At 44.9% G+C, this 15,713-nt stretch overlaps 1 protein-coding gene across 4 annotated transcripts in view; it reads left to right on the forward strand.

The window, feature by feature from the left end:
* The window catches only part of RIPOR2 (RHO family interacting cell polarization regulator 2), a 232,636-nt gene that overhangs the window by 63,226 nt on the left and 153,697 nt on the right, over positions 1-15,713 (forward strand). The window lies entirely within an intron of this gene.

The raw sequence follows: 15,713 nt of genomic DNA on the forward strand, positions 1-15,713 counted from the left end.
ATGTCCGGCCACCTCGGGCACACGCATCCCCGCTATAAGAGCCTCAACCCAAATGGTTCCAGTAGAGAAACGAGGAAATGCTCTCCTTGCTTTGTGAATTTCTGAATCTGGGCCAAGCTGCCGAGAGAGTAGTTCAAAGTAGTTCCTGGTGTCTGTCGAGATCCCGGCAGCTTCCCAGCAGCTCCAGGATTAACCAGGCTGAGACTGCGGAAAAGCGAGAGATTGGGACTGCATTAAACATTCAAGGCCACGGAGCCTGTCTGGGATGGACCTCCCTGATGCATCCTGGCAGGAAGGCTCTACCTGGGGACATGGCTGCTCGCAGGCTCTCTCTTGCCCACCTGCACTGCTCCCTCCAGGATTTGGTGGTCGGAAACGACACTGGCCAACCAGCAGCAGTCATAAAATTGACTGCCACTTACGCGGTTCTTACCATGTGCCAGACATCTAACCTCATTTAATTTCTACGAGGGACGTAATTCTGTTCCCACCTTGCGAATGGAGTGTGGCCAAGACACTTGTGAGTGGCTGAGCAGAAGTTTGAACCCAGATCTGCCGGTTTTAAAACCCGTGCTTTTAATCACCACGGTACACTACCAACTTGCGTTCAGTACTCAGCCCAGGCTTGTAACTTTCCAAATCAAAACTAGTCACATGGAGGACAGATGTCATATGGAGGACAGATGGGTCATCCCTTTGCCTCTGGTCCCAATACGATGCGGAGGAAATCTTGAGAACTGGCTTTTCCCTTCCCCAGAAAAGCGGAACTAGAGGGTTTGCATCAACCTACAAATGTCGTCGTCGTTGTTTTTTTAAACACCAGATAGTGGGTTATGGAAAGAAGAGTAAGATCCCACTCACATTAATCTCATCAGGATCTTTTTCAAATGGGAAGCTCCCTGTGCCCAGAGAGAAAACACATTTCTACCTGCGTATGCGCAAGGTAGTGTGACTTAGACGGCGTACGGTCCTCCCAGGGACAGGAGATTTACCGTAGGACTTTTATTTTTTTATTTAAAATTTTTTTTTAACGTTTATTTATTTTTGGGACAGAGAGAGACAGAGCATGAACGGGGGAGGGGCAGAGAGAGAGGGAGACACAGAATTGGAAGCAGGCTCCAGGCTCCGAGCCATCAGCCCAGAGCCCGACGCGGGGCTCGAACTCACGGACCGGGAGATCGTGACCTGAGCTGAAGTCAGACGCTTAACCGACTGAGCCACCCAGGCGCCCCCTTTTTTTTTTTAACTTTTTTTTTTAACATTTATTTATTTTTGAGACAGAGAGAGACAGAGCATGAACGGGGGAGGGGCAGAGAGAGAGGGAGACACAGAATCGGAAGCAGGCTCCAGGCTCTGAGCTGTCAGCACAGAGCCCGACAAGGACTTTTAAAAACAGGGAGAAGAATGTCATGTTAGGGCTAAGAAACCAGAAAAGTAAATAAGTAAATAAAATCTACAGCTTTGCAAATAACTCGCCCGTCATTGAAGGTTCCTCCCATGGTTTTGGGGTCACCCAGATATAGACCCAGGGGGAATGGGCAGAGTGGGGCTCTCTGTGACCATAATTGAGATACACCCCTCTGAAAGAGGAAAACCAAGCCCATTGTTTCTAATTGTTCCATAAAGAGCAACAGAAAGTGTTGAGAGGTCAATTATAGAAGGGAATTGGGGATGGGAAAAATTCGTTCGCAAAGTAGAGGAAACCGTCTTCCTGCTTTATCCAAAAATGTGCGAATCTCAATAGGGTGCATCTAGAAGGTGAGGCTTGTGTCAGCTACATTCTGTCAACGTCCATCCTGGGCCCTTTTCTCATCTGCCCCGAGCTCTCACATTGCCATGAAATTCTCCCACCAAAAGAAATAGTGTTGAACATTTCTTGGAAATGTGACGCGTCACCTTATTTAATTCTCTCTTGCCACAACCCTATGAGGAAGGTACCGATGTTCGCCCTGTTTTGTCAGTGACAACACTGAGGGACAGAGTGACCCAACTCCTGGAGCTCCGTGGAATTTAGGATTCGAGCCCAGACTCTTTGACCACAGAGTACATGCCTCCAGCCATCATTCACCGCACAGCATTAGTGACAAAACATGGATCAAACTTACTCCTGAATAAAAAAAAAAATCTCTGAACGTGGGATTTCAGGCCCTGCTTTCCGGTATGAGATGACACCAGAGGCTGAGGAGGGAAGGGGGATTTTTTCGGGGGCATTTTGGTTGAACCAATGGGCTTTTTCTATGAGTATAGCTGACACACAATGTCACATTAGTTTTAGGTGTACAACTCAGGGGTTTGACAAGTTTATGCATTATGCTGTGTTCACCGCACTTGCGGCTACTACCCTGTCACCTCACTGTTATGCTCTGCTTTCTATTCCCGCGACTTACCCATTCCATTACTGGACACCTGCGTCTCCCTCTCCCCGTCTCCCAATTTGTCCATCCCTCCCTTCCCTCCTCTCTGGCAACCATCTGTTCTCTGTATTTATAGTTCTGATTCTGCTTTGTTTATTGATATTTTTTTTAGATTCCATTTATAAGTGGAATTATATGGTATTTCTCTTTCTCAGACTGACCTATTTCACTTAGCATAATACCTGCTGGGTCCATCCGTATTTTCTCATATGGCACAGTCTCATCCATTTTAATGGCTGTGTAATACTCGTGTGTGTGTGTGTGTGTGTGTGTGTGTGTGTGTGTGTGTGTGGTATTTTCCTTATCCATTTATCTCTTGATGGATACATAGGTTGCTTTGACATCTTGGCTATTGTAAATAATGCTGCAATAAACGTAGGAATGCATATATCTTTTTGAATTATTATATTCATTTTCTTTGCGTAAATTTCACCCAATAGTGGAATTATTGGATCATAGGGCATTTCTATGTTTAATTTTTGGAGGAAACTTCATAGTGTTTTCAACAGTGGTTGCACCAATTTATATTCCTACCAACAGTGCGCAAGAGTTCCTTTTTTGTTTAAAGTTTATTTCTTTCGAGGGAGAGAACCAGGGAGGGGCCGAGAGAGAGGGAGAGAGAGAAATTCGAAGCAGTCTCTGCACTCCGCGCTGAGCCCACGCAGGGTTTGATCTCCCGAACCATGAAATCATGACCTGAGCTGAAACCAAGAGTCAGCTGCTTAACCAACTGAGTCACCCAGACACCCAACACAGGTCCCTTTCTGTCCACATCCCCACCAACACTTGTTATGTCTTATCATTTTGATTTTAGCCATTCTGACAAGTGTAAGGTGATATCTCATTGTGGTTTTGATTTGTATTTCCCTGATGATTAGTGATGTTGAGCATCTTTTCATGTGTCTGTTAGCCATCTAGATATCTTCTTTGGAAAAATGTCTATTCAGGTTCTCTGCTCATTTCTTAATTGGATTATTTTTTTGATGTGGAATTGTGTAAGTTCTTTATACATTTTGGATATTAACTCCCTTTTGGATATATCATTTACAAATATCTTCCCCATTCGATAGGTTGTCTTTTTGTTTTGTTGGTAGTGTCCTTTGCCATACAAAAGCTTCTTATGTTGGTGTAGCCCCGATAATTTATTTTTGCCTTTGATTCCCTTACCTTAGGAGACATGTCTTAAAAAATTTTGCTATGGCTGATATCAGAGAAATTACTGCCAGTGCCCTCTTCTAGGATTCTTATGGTTTCAGGTCTCACATTTAGTTCTTTAATCCATTTTGAGTTTATTTTTGTCTCTGGTGTTAGAAAGTGACCCAGCCTCATTCTTTTACATGTAGCTGTCCTGTTTTCCCAACGCCATTTGTTCAAGAGACCATCTTTTCCCCATTGTATATTCTTGCCTTCTTTGTCATAGATTAATTGACCATATAGTTGTGAGTTCACTTTGGGGGTCTCTGTTCTGACCCATTGACCTCTGTGTCTCTTTTTGTGCCAGTACCCTGCTGTTTTAATTACTACACCTTTGCTGTGTATCTTGTAATCTGGGATTGTGATAATCCCAGTTTTGTTCTTTCGCAAGATTACTTTGGCTATCTGGGTTCCATACCAATTTTAGTATTCTAGTTTTCTGAAAAGTGTTGTTGGTGTTTTGATAGGCATTGCATTGGGTCTGTAGATGGTGTTGGGTAATAAGGACATTTCAACAAAACTTTTCTTCCATCCCATGAACATGAAATATCTTTCCATTTGTGTCATCTTCAATTTCTTCCATCAGTGTTTTCTAGTTTTCAGAGTCTTTCAGAGTCTTTCACGTCTTTGGTTAAGTTTATTCCTAGGACTCTTTTTGGTGTAATCATAAATGGTGTTCTTTTAAAAATTTCTCTTTCTGCTACTTCATTATTCGCGTATAAAAATGCTACTTATCTCCGGGTATTATTAATTTTGTATTCTGTCACTTTACTGAATTTATTTATTACTTCTTGTAGGTTTTTTGGTGGATTTTCTAGGATTTTCTATGTATAGTATCATGTTGTCTACCAACAGTGACAGCTTACTTCTCTTTACCAATACGGATGCCTCTTAACTTCTTTTTCTTCTCTGATTGCTGTGGCCGGGACTTCCAGTACTATGTTGAATAAAAGTTGTGAGAGTGGACATCCTTGTCTTATTCCTGACCTTAGAGGGAGAGCTCGGAGCTTTTCCTCGTTGAGGCTGATGTTAGCTGTGGGTTTTTCATATATCAATTGGCTTTTATCTTCAGAGATCTCTGGTATAAATAAGACTATGTTTCCAAACCAGTCATTTCAAATGTTGCATATTTATATATTCTTATGATGTATGTGCATGGGTGTATGAATAAAAGCGGTGGTTTCAGTGAATTGTGTACGTTTAAAATTTGAAATTACCTCCTTTTGAAAATGAAGAAAATTGGGCTCAGAGAAGTTACGGGATGTGCCCAAAACCAGCCAGGTGGCAACTTTTAGTTTAACAAAATAGTTTTGAAACTGCGGTACACTGGCCTGGAAAATGGAGCTACGTAGAAGGGGAAAGACTCATTCACACTAGAGTCCTATTTGAGCAATACAGTTGTTCTGAACACTTTTTTTTTCCCCTTAAAAGCGTTTTCATACTTATCCTGAGATATCAGATCCTCACTCTTGGAGTTGCAGAGAAGCCCCTGTTCTCAAGCTTTCCAAGCTGAGCCCTGATTTTCCTTTCCAGGTTCATTCCAGAATAAGGAGGCAGCCCTGATCACCCTTAGCTTACCCACTTGTCTGCCGAGTTTTGACCCTTAGGCTGGTTACCCAAAACCCACTGTTGATTAAACAGCTTTAGATTATAAATTGGGGTGAGCAGGAAAGCTTTGTATGCAGTTGAAGAAACCATTCTAACGTTTTTTGAGACTTTAGTCTCAAGACATTTACACGCTGATTAATTAGGCTTTCTAGATGTTTCTAGAATCCACCAAAAAATCAGGTCAGCCTCCCACTGCTAACGTGCCAGAGGCTGGACCTCACTATTACCTCCCATCATGAAGTTTTTTGTCAAAACGAGAAGATATTTGTTAATATGATTCACCCTGAGTTTTCTTATATTTGAACAATAAAATGGGAAACTACTGGGTGCCTGGGTGGCTCAGTCGATGGAGCATCCAACTTCAGCTCAGGTTATGATATTGCGGTTCATGAGTTCGAACCCCACATCAGGCACTGTGCTGACAGCGCAGAGCCTGGAGCCCGCTTCACTCCCTCTGCCTCCCTCTCTCTCTGCCCCTCCCCCACTCACGCACGAGCACGCGCGCACGTGCGCTCTCTCTGTCTCTCAAAAATAAACATTTTTTAAATATGAAAGTACTACGCTTTTGGGGGGAGGCATAAATATTTGGTCTCAGTTTCCTCTAACATTCTAGATAGACCTTGCTCTTAAAAAGGATTAGTGGTGGGGCGCCTGGGTGGCGCAGTCGGTTAAGCGTCCGACTTCAGCCAGGTCACGATCTCGCGGTCCGTGAGTTCGAGCCCCGCGTCGGGCTCTGGGCTGATGGCTCAGAGCCTGGAGCCTGCTTCCGATTCTGTGTCTCCCTCTCTCTCTGCCCCTCCCCCGTTCATGCTCTGTCTCTCTCTATCCCAAAAATAAATAAACGTTGAAAAAAAAAGGATTAGTGGTTAGCTTCATGTTCTAAATGTCTTTGTTTCAATTAACATTTATCTTTATTATGATTAAAAAGAAATATAAAAAAAAGTGGAATCCATGTTCATTGTAGACTGTAGACCTTTTAGAATGTTCAGAGTAGTTTCAAGCAAAAAATAGAAACCATTGGTAATCCTATCAGGCTTTGGTGTATTTTTTCCCATACGTATGGGTTATTAACCAGAAAATTTGTTTCATACTATATATGCAGTGGGTTTTTTTTCTTCCTTCTTTATATTATAAGCATTTTCTATATAATTTAGTCTTCTTCAAAAACACAATTTAAATGGTTGCACAGTATTTTAAAGTATGGATACGTCATAACATCTGTAACCATTTCCTTATTGTTAGACAATCAGTCTTTTTTTTTTTTTTAATTTTTTTTTCAACGTTTATTTATTTTTGGGACAGAGAGAGACAGAGCATGAACGGGGGAGGGGCAGAGAGAGAGGGAGACACAGAATCGGAAACAGGCTCCAGGCTCCGAGCCATCAGCCCAGAGCCCGACGCAGGGCTCGAACTCACGGACCGCGAGATCGTGACCTGGCTGAAGTCGGACACTTAACCGACTGCGCCACCCAGGCGCCCCGACATTCAGTCTTTTAACATATTATCAATTCTCCCTCCAAAAAGTCTGGACCAACCACCCTTCCACTGGTGTCTTTAGCTGTTAATGAGTTTGATGCATTTCTCAGTTTATTCTTCACCTACACTTCTTTTGCACCCTGTGTTTTTAGCCCATTTTTTTAACTGTTCTATTCATCTTTTTCTTTTTAATTTATATTTATTCACTTTACGTGAAAGAGTTCTTTGTTAAAGGTTGTTTCCCATTCTGTTTGACACATGCCATAAATGTTTCTAAATTCTTTATGTTTAGTTGGACTATTACGGGTGTAGGACAGGACTTTTTCTTCTCTTTCAGGTTCCTTGGCCTAATCATTAGACTGAATACGATAGGTTCGCGAGAGAAAAACAAACTTAATCTCATACCTGTGTACAGGAGCTGATAGAAATAGGAGACTCTACGAAGTGACCAAAGCGGGCAGCTTTTATGCCTCTTAAACAAAGGGACGATAAATTTGTAAAGAACTGACCAGATACAGAAGTTTGAGTGCGGGGTAGTAAGTTAGTAAGCAACAAGATTTGTTTATACAGCCTTTTTGGCCCCGAATTCCCCATCTCTGGTGACAAGGCTGTCTCTCTACCTCCTGGTCCAGGGAGGGTGCCTTTCACATGGGACATTTATTTCCTGCTCTCAGAGGGACGAAGAGGGTCAGAGTGTCCTTCCTGTGCCAGCTATTTCTGAAGCGACTTGAACTTAAAATAATCAACACGCCAAATGAGTATCTTTTGGGCTGGTGTATTCTCCCCCTCACAGTCAGAAGTTAATATTTTGGTAGAATTTTCAAGGGAGTGTGTGTGTGTGTGTGTATATATACATATACTGGGGGGGGATATATACAACAGCTTTATTGAGCTATAATTCATACACCACATAATTCCTCAATTTAAAGTATACAATTCGGATCTCATGGTTTCGTGGGTTCAAGCCCCACACTGGGCTCTGTGCTGACAACGCGGAGCCTGCTTGGGATTCTCTCCCTCCCTCGCTCTCTGCCCCTCCCCCACTCACACTATCTCTGTCTCTCTCAAAACAAACATAAAAAAAAATTAAAGGATACAATTTGTGGCTTTTAGTATATTCAGAGTCGTATGACCATTTTAGCACAATCAAGGTTAGAATATTTTCATCATTCCCCCAAAACACCTCATACCTGTGAACAGTCACTATGTATTTTACCCTTCTCTCCAGCCCCTGGCAACCCTTTTTCTACTTAATGTCTCTTAGATTGGATTATGTCTGAACATTTCATATTGATAGAATCCTGTAATATGTAGTCTCTTGTGCCTGGCTTCCTTCACTTCGCATACTGTTGTGAAGGCTTTAGTATGTGCCCTGCCTTATTTTTCAAGTTTTATTTCGGTTCCGGATAGTTAACATACCGTATTATATTAGTTTCAGGTATACAATATAGTAATTTAACACTTCTGTACATCACCCTGTGCTCGCTTGTGTTTTTATTTATCTTGAGTATGTACCTAGGAATCGAACTGGTGGATCAGATGGGAACTTTCGAGGGGTGCCAAGCTGTTTTTTGCAGAGCTCGTGCAGCATTTTACACTCCCACCAGCAGCGGATGCGGGTTCCAATTTCTTCACATCCTACCCAACACTTGTCATTTTCTGTGTGTGTGATGTGGCCATCCTAGTGGGTATGGAGTGGTATCTCATTGTAGTGTTGATTTCCATTTCCCGGATGAATGACGATGTTGAGCATCCTTTCATGTGCTAATTGGCTATTTAAATATCTTATTTGAGGAAATGTCTACTCAGATCAAAGGACTGTATTTTGACAGATGCCTCCTTCTCTCCTCCTTCTTTCCTCCCTCCCTTCTTACCTTCCTTCCTCTCCTTCCATGACTTATTCACAAATTTGTGCCTTCAGACAGTCAAAGAGCTGAAATGTGCCTGTGTCCCCCAGCAGATGAACAAGCCTGCATCCAGCTTGGGTACTGGCCCAGGATTCACATCAACATATGTTTTCTATAAAGAGATTTTATCCCTGTCTCCACCCACAAAATAAAGTCGTTACTCAGCATTTCATAACTTAATTAGGAAAACATAGTTTTCAAGGTTGAAGGGGCATTTAAAACTCACCCAGCTTAAGTACCCATGAGTTCTTCCTGTCATCTACCCTGCCAAATCATGCCCACATCCAATGACAGGGAATTTATTACTTCCTGAGGCAGTTCATTGTACTGCTGGACAAAGAACTTTGTTCCTGGAGCGTTCTTTGTTAGCCTGAGCTTAAATCTACTTCATTGAAGCTTCCACATCCCAGTTCCACCCCCTGAGTTATTACAAAATCCCGGAGGCCCACCCACGTATGTGAAATCCTCTATCCTATGTCTTTGAGATTTCTCATATTTGAGGTAAACATCATGATTTATCCAACTGTCCCTCAAGAATTGTGGATCCTGAATGGGGGCTTCACCAACCTTCTGTGAACGATCCGACTCTCTTATTTCCCTGACCCAGCACAACTCCCAGGCTGGCCAGGAGCAAGTCCGATGGACATTTTCTAAACTATGCAGTTTGTGATGGCATTTGTGCCCTTTGGCTATTGTTGCTGACTATCCTGTGGGTTGCCTGTCACTCGGAGTTTCCTCGTCAACTAAAATGCCTACTTTTTCTTTCGTACCTGAACTGCTAATGAACCCCATCTCTGCATTTCTGCATGTCTTGGTAGGATTCAAATATAGAATTTTTATCTTTACCCTGATACATGCCATCTTACTGAATTTGGTTCCATCAAAGATAATTAATGATGATAATAATAAGAATAAGAATAAGAATAATATGTCAAAAGCTCTACATTCATTATTATTTCATTTTGAATCTTACAAACACTCCATGAGATAGGTACCGTTACCATCCTCATTTTAGAATGGAAGGACTGAGGGGGCGCCTGCGTGGCTCAGTTGGTTAAGCACCTAACTTCGGCTCAGGTCATGATCTCCCCATTTGTGGGTTTGAGCCCCATGTCGGGTTCTGTGCTGACAGCTCAGAGCCTGGAGCCTGCTTCGGATTCTGTGCCTCCCTCTCTCTCTCTCTGTTCCTCCCCTGCTCATCCTCTGTTTCTCTCTCAAAAATAAATAAACATTAAAAAATTTTTAAAGGAATGGAAGGACTGAGTTGGCACAGTTAATTAACTTTCTCTGAGTCACGCCCACGTTTGCTGACTTCAAAGGCCAAGTTCTCAGGAAGTCCACCATATTACTCCCCATGGTTTTGGAGCCCAGTGCCCAGGGCCAGCGGGGCTGCTGCCTTCCTGCCTTCTGATCAGCAAATCTGGCAAGGGTGGACTCCGTGATTCCACTCTAGCTCAGGGTACGCAAGCTTCCGTAGCTGCTTCGGGACATGAAGGGTACCCTCTCCAGTGTCCCCCGAGCCTTCAGTCAGGGCAGCACTGGCTTCTGCTTTTATACGCTGGGCTCTCTCTTCACAATGCATATGGAGCAAAATAATGCTGCCAACAATAAATTTGCAAAATATGCATTCTGAACTAGGGGTTACAAATTTTGAAAGGGCCAGTGATAGAAGAGAGCCACAGCCACCTGCCACTTCCTGCCAGGTAGGCATTCGGGTGGTCACAGCAGCTCAGTCATCCCTGTGTCGGCACCGGTGTCTCCATCTCGTCCATGGGGAGATCCCGAAAGTGCGTGTCAATGACCCAGATGCCACCTGTCCCCCCGATCTCCCTGATCTGGGTCTCCCTGGCAAATAAAGCAGTGATGTCAGCCTGGCCTCTGTGTGAGCCCATGTCATGGCGATGGCCAGTGTCCCCTCCAAATGGAAGGAGTCTGTGCTGAACCTGTTTTCAAATGTGGCGAGTGCCCCCCTCACTAATGGTCTTTGTTTCCTCCTCTAAGTCTCTACGGGTCATCCCTTTAACAGCCCGTTTTCGTATTTTGTTTGACAACTGCCAAACCGATAGCACCAGCCCTGCCAGAGCTGGCCCTGACCGTGCTCCAGGCACCGTTCCAGCACTTTGCAAGGATAGCCCATCTAGGGTGGTCACACTAGCACAATGAGGTGAATACTGTTATCGCTATCCTTTGGCTAGCAACTTGAATCAGTCTCTAGACCCAGGAGGGAGGAAGGCGTTCCTGCTCCCCTCCAGAACAATGGGGAGTAATGTTCCCCATTTTCAGATGGGGAAACCGAGGCTTTGAGAAGCTCAGCAATGTGCCCAATATCACAGTTAGTTGACAGCAGTGCCAGGACTCGAACCCGGGCCATCTGACCTCAAAGGACAAGCTCCTAGCCACTCCACAGCAACGCCATAAACTCCATTAGTACAGTACAGTACTTCCTGCCTTCAGAATCACCTCCCTGCCCCTCTGTTCCTTAAATAGGCACCCGCAGTGTCTCACCAGCCTCTCTTCCAGTCTCAGGACACTGGGATGTCACTCCTCTGGACCACGGAGAGCGTCTCCGGACATTGCCAAGTGCCCCTGCTGTTTGCCCCAGCTGAGAACTGCTCTTGGCACAGCGGAAAGCACAGGGCTTTGTTCCAGACTGAGCTTCCAATCCACGGGACCTCTGGCTGGGCTGGGTGTGGATGGTGCTTGCCCTCCTCAGAGACCCACACCATCAGGAGCAGATGCTAAAAATGCCCCAGAGATGCCCCGCCAGGCGGAAGGGGCCTCAAAATCCTTGTCAGATACAGGCGAGGCACTTGAAGCCTGCCTTTGATGCCGAGGGATCACGGTGCGACGGCAGAAGCTCACTGCACACGGCCGGATTGGGGTCTTGCACCTGGGATGAGCGGCCCGGTCTAGGGTCTAGGGACCTGGGCTCTCCTCCCGCCCACTTAATCCCTAAATCCCACAACTTCTCTGAAGCCGCAGCCTCCTCACTCATAAAAAGAAAACCGTGAAAATACCTACCACACGGGGCTACCTGTCCAGAGGGTTAAACTACGTCGTGCATTATCTCACAGGAAAACAGCTACTATTTTCTTTATATTCATCCAGTCACTTCGGCCCTAACGGAAGCTTTACGGCAGTTAGCAGTGGGCCCAGTTGTATGTTGTGAACAGACTTGTAAGAGGTGGGCGCACGGGACGCCTCAGGAAGCCAGCGACCCTGGGACCGGGGGACCCCCTGCCCTGTCCCCAGCCGAGGGATCCCGGTCACCCTCCCCAGGTCCCGGTTCCTCGTCAGCAGGATGACGAGGCTGGAGCTGATGGTCTCCAAAGTCCTCCTTCCTTCTACCAGGTTCTGTGCGTGGAGGCTGCAGACAGTGGGTCTTTGTCCTCTGTTCTGCGCTTGGACGCTAGCTCACCCCACCTTCTCCCCCCGCATCCTTCTCGCTTCTTGTTTGCCACTTCCACACTCCCCCACGCTGCCTCCTTCCTTCCACTTCACCATCCCGAAGTCTGTGAAGAGGAGCCGGTGTTCCTGCAGCCTGCTCCTTCCCGAGCCAGAGCTCTGAGACTCCATGATGATGAGCCTGGTGTAGGCTCTACAGGCTCCCGTCAAAGCCTCCCCCAAAGACCGACCAGCTCCCCTAATTAAGCACAGCTTCCCGATGGGGAGACACTCCTTTGGCTAGCAACTTGAATCAGTCTCTAGACCCAGGAGGGAGGAAGGCGTGCCTGCTCCCCTCCAGTCCAGCTCCGGGAGGGAGAGTTGGGGGGTTTAGAGTAAGTGGTGGTAGAAAGGAGGAGCATCCCACCATTGCACACCTCCCTGCGTCCCCTTGATGATGTCACAGGGAAACTAATATCTATGGAGTTCCTATCGTGTGCCTATCGTCTGCCTGTTTAATCCTCTTGCGGGATAATGACATAGTATATATTTAATTACATACAACTTCTCTTCCATGGCCAAGTCCGGGGAAACCAGGTACAGCGCAGTGACTGCATTAAGCTCATTACTCGACCCCGTCTTTCCCTGGCTGCGTAATGTGGGTTCACCCACCACGGCCGTACCCTGGATCATGCCTGGATCTCTCTTCGTCCTTCTTCCCATTTAGACAGAAATAAACACAGGGATGAGCTTCCCACATAACGTGACTTCATCGTGTGTAATTGTTGGAATGAAAACTTCCCGGTTGCCTATCTCACAATGCCAATGATTACAGTGATTAAATCAATCGAGACCAATTTCATAATCATCGACTGTATAATTTCCCAACTCGGCAGGGCCCCAACACGTGGCATCCCAGCTGTCTGATCCAGGGATCAAAAACACAGTGTTAAAGCATTTGGGGCTAGGATTAGGTAATTTTGTAAACTTAATACCATATTAATAAGGATGATGTGTCTGTCGCACTAAAACTCCATGCAAATCTGGTTTGTGATTTCCCCAGTGCTGACTTCCTTCAGCAGCTCAGATATGAAAAATAGTCTCGTTGTCCCCAAGAAATTGCCCCGCTGAATATTTTATTCTCAGAAAGAATCGGTCAAGTACATGTATACTTTAATTATATCATTATTAGTATTGTTACTGTTATATAAAGAGCTTCACAGGATGCATTAGCTCAGAGCCTGCAGAGAGCTTCGTGGCAGTCTGTCCAAATGATTTTATGGGCTGACTGATGCCCTCGGGGCCCCAGGTTGAGATCTTGACATCACATTTAAAGTCAAAGAAAGCCTCAGGTGGAAAGCATGGTTTCATAGCTTCTGCTGCTTCTCTGTAGCTAAAGAGAAGAAACTGGACCAGAGCCAAAGGAGGAAAGAGTAAGATTGCAAAACCCCTTGGATGCTCTCCACTGAATCCCACTGTTTCTCTACGGGAGGCAAACTGTTTCCTGCCAGTTCATTTTGCACACAGTTCGAGGGACCCCGTTCGTTCCATTGTCATAATCAGAGACCCTACAGATTCTAGGGTTTGAAGCCCTTGCGAGACGCAGGAAGATTACTTTATGCAGAGTTGTGTCTACCACGTGATACATAATTTTTGGAAGATCCGATTGGGACGGGGACAGGGCACATGGAGGTGCTTCTGCAGGGAGCTGTCAAAGTTTCCCTTCTAGAAAGTTACAGTAGCATTTGCCTTGTAAAAAGTCACGAGCTGCAAATTCGTTTTTGCGTGTTTTGCTTTCTTTTTTAAAAAAGCATGGATCTGCAGGTGATTTGTAGAAGCGCCCACCATCTTAACTGGACCAAGTGACCGAAAAGCTCCTCCCGCTATGTTAGGCAGAATCGCGGCCCCCAAAGATGGTCATGTCCTAACCCACCAAACCTGTGAATGTGTTTCGTTGTATGGTCGGGGGGATTAAAATTGCAGATAGAACTAAGGACGTCAATCGGCTGACCTTGAGATGGGGAGGTTATCCTGGAATATCCTATTCGACACACTGCTGGCTCGGAGGACAGAAGAAGCCCGTCAGCCAAGGGACATAGGCAGCCTCTAGAAGCTGGAGGAGGCAAGAGAACTGATTGTCCCCCGGAGCCCCCCCAAGGGATGTGGCCCTGCTGACAGCTCGCTCTGAGCCTGCTGAGATCCACTTCAGACTTCTGACCTCCGGAACTGTAAGCTTATAAATTGGTGTCGTTTTCAGCTACTAAATTTGTGACGATTTGTTACAGCAGCCACAGGAAACTAATACACACTCTCCCTCGATAGGAAGCTCACCGGTGTGGCAGCCGCCCTCCCTCCTCTGCAAGACCGCCCTCTCTTCCCCTTCCTCCACACAAGGGCTTCAGGCTTTCCGGGCTCTTTAATAGAAACAGTTACCAAAAGAAGATTTCTTATTCCCTAGAACTGTTTAGCACTGTCCTACTGATAGCTGTTTCCTAAATAGTAAACTAGTTGGATAAGTAACTATTGTTCTCTCATTAATGTTACCACCTTTCAAAAAAAAAATTAGGTTTGTTTTGTTCATTTCCACCTTTTGTTTCATTTTAATATTTTTTTATTGGTTTTAAAGAATTTAAGTTTATTTACTTATTTTGAGAGAGGACCCATGAGTGGGGGAGGGGCAGAAAGAGAGGGAGAGAGAGAATCCCAAGCAGCTCAGAACCCGATGCGAGGCTCGATCTCACAAACTCACGAGATCGTGACCGTAGCCGAAATCTGGAGTCAGATGCTTAACTGACTGAGCCACCCAGGTGCCCCTATTTTTTTAATTAATTAAAAAAATTGACGCATAAAAGGAAAGTTGAATCTCATGTTCCATAATCTCATGATTGAAAAGAGCCTCTAAGGTAAAAATATATTTACACAGCAGACAAAACCCAGGACCTTCCCAAGATTTAACAGATCTCCCCACCGCACCCCCACGCACACACACATACACACACACACACACCCAAGTCCACCCCGTACAAAGCTGGTATCCCAAAGGATTCACTCTCAGTATAAAAGTGAATTGGAAAAAAACCAGCTCCCTCACCCTATCGCCACACCCACACCCACCCCTTCTGGGAAGACCAGGAATTATGTCAAACCTTGGAACCTATGGGAGGAAAGAAAGAAATGAGAATTTAGAACCAGAAGCTGGTTGTACTAAGGGTTGGCAGGAAAAATTCATAGCACCTGGAGGTACTGAAATACCTCAAGCCAAGAATTTCATTTAGAAGAGTCCAAGCTGATTGTGGCTCTAGGCACCTGGCAGAAACAATGTTCTGAAGGGAACCCACCTTTTTCCAGAGCCTCAAGGAAGCTCCAGAAATAAAATCCCAAGAAAAACCAGTAGCTCAAGCAAGAGAACAATAGGGCAAAAACTCTCAACCCTTAAAAATAATAAAATAAAAACATTAAAAATTAGCAAACATTTGAACAGAAACGTCACCAAAGAAGAGTTACATTTGGCAAACAAACACATAAAAAGTTGTTCAACATCACTTGTCCTTAGGAAAAACACAAGACTAAGATAAATTGTCACTATACATGTATTAGAACAGCTAAAATAAAAACTGACGATGGCAAATGTTGGTGAAGATACAGAGAAACTGGATATTTCATATATTGCCCGTGGCAATATAAAATTGTACGGCCACTCTGGAAATTATTTTGACATTTCCTTAAACAC

Source organism: Herpailurus yagouaroundi, unplaced genomic scaffold, assembly GCF_014898765.1.
Source record: "Herpailurus yagouaroundi ecotype Mexico unplaced genomic scaffold, PumYag 250, whole genome shotgun sequence".
NCBI lineage: Eukaryota > Metazoa > Chordata > Mammalia > Carnivora > Felidae > Herpailurus > Herpailurus yagouaroundi.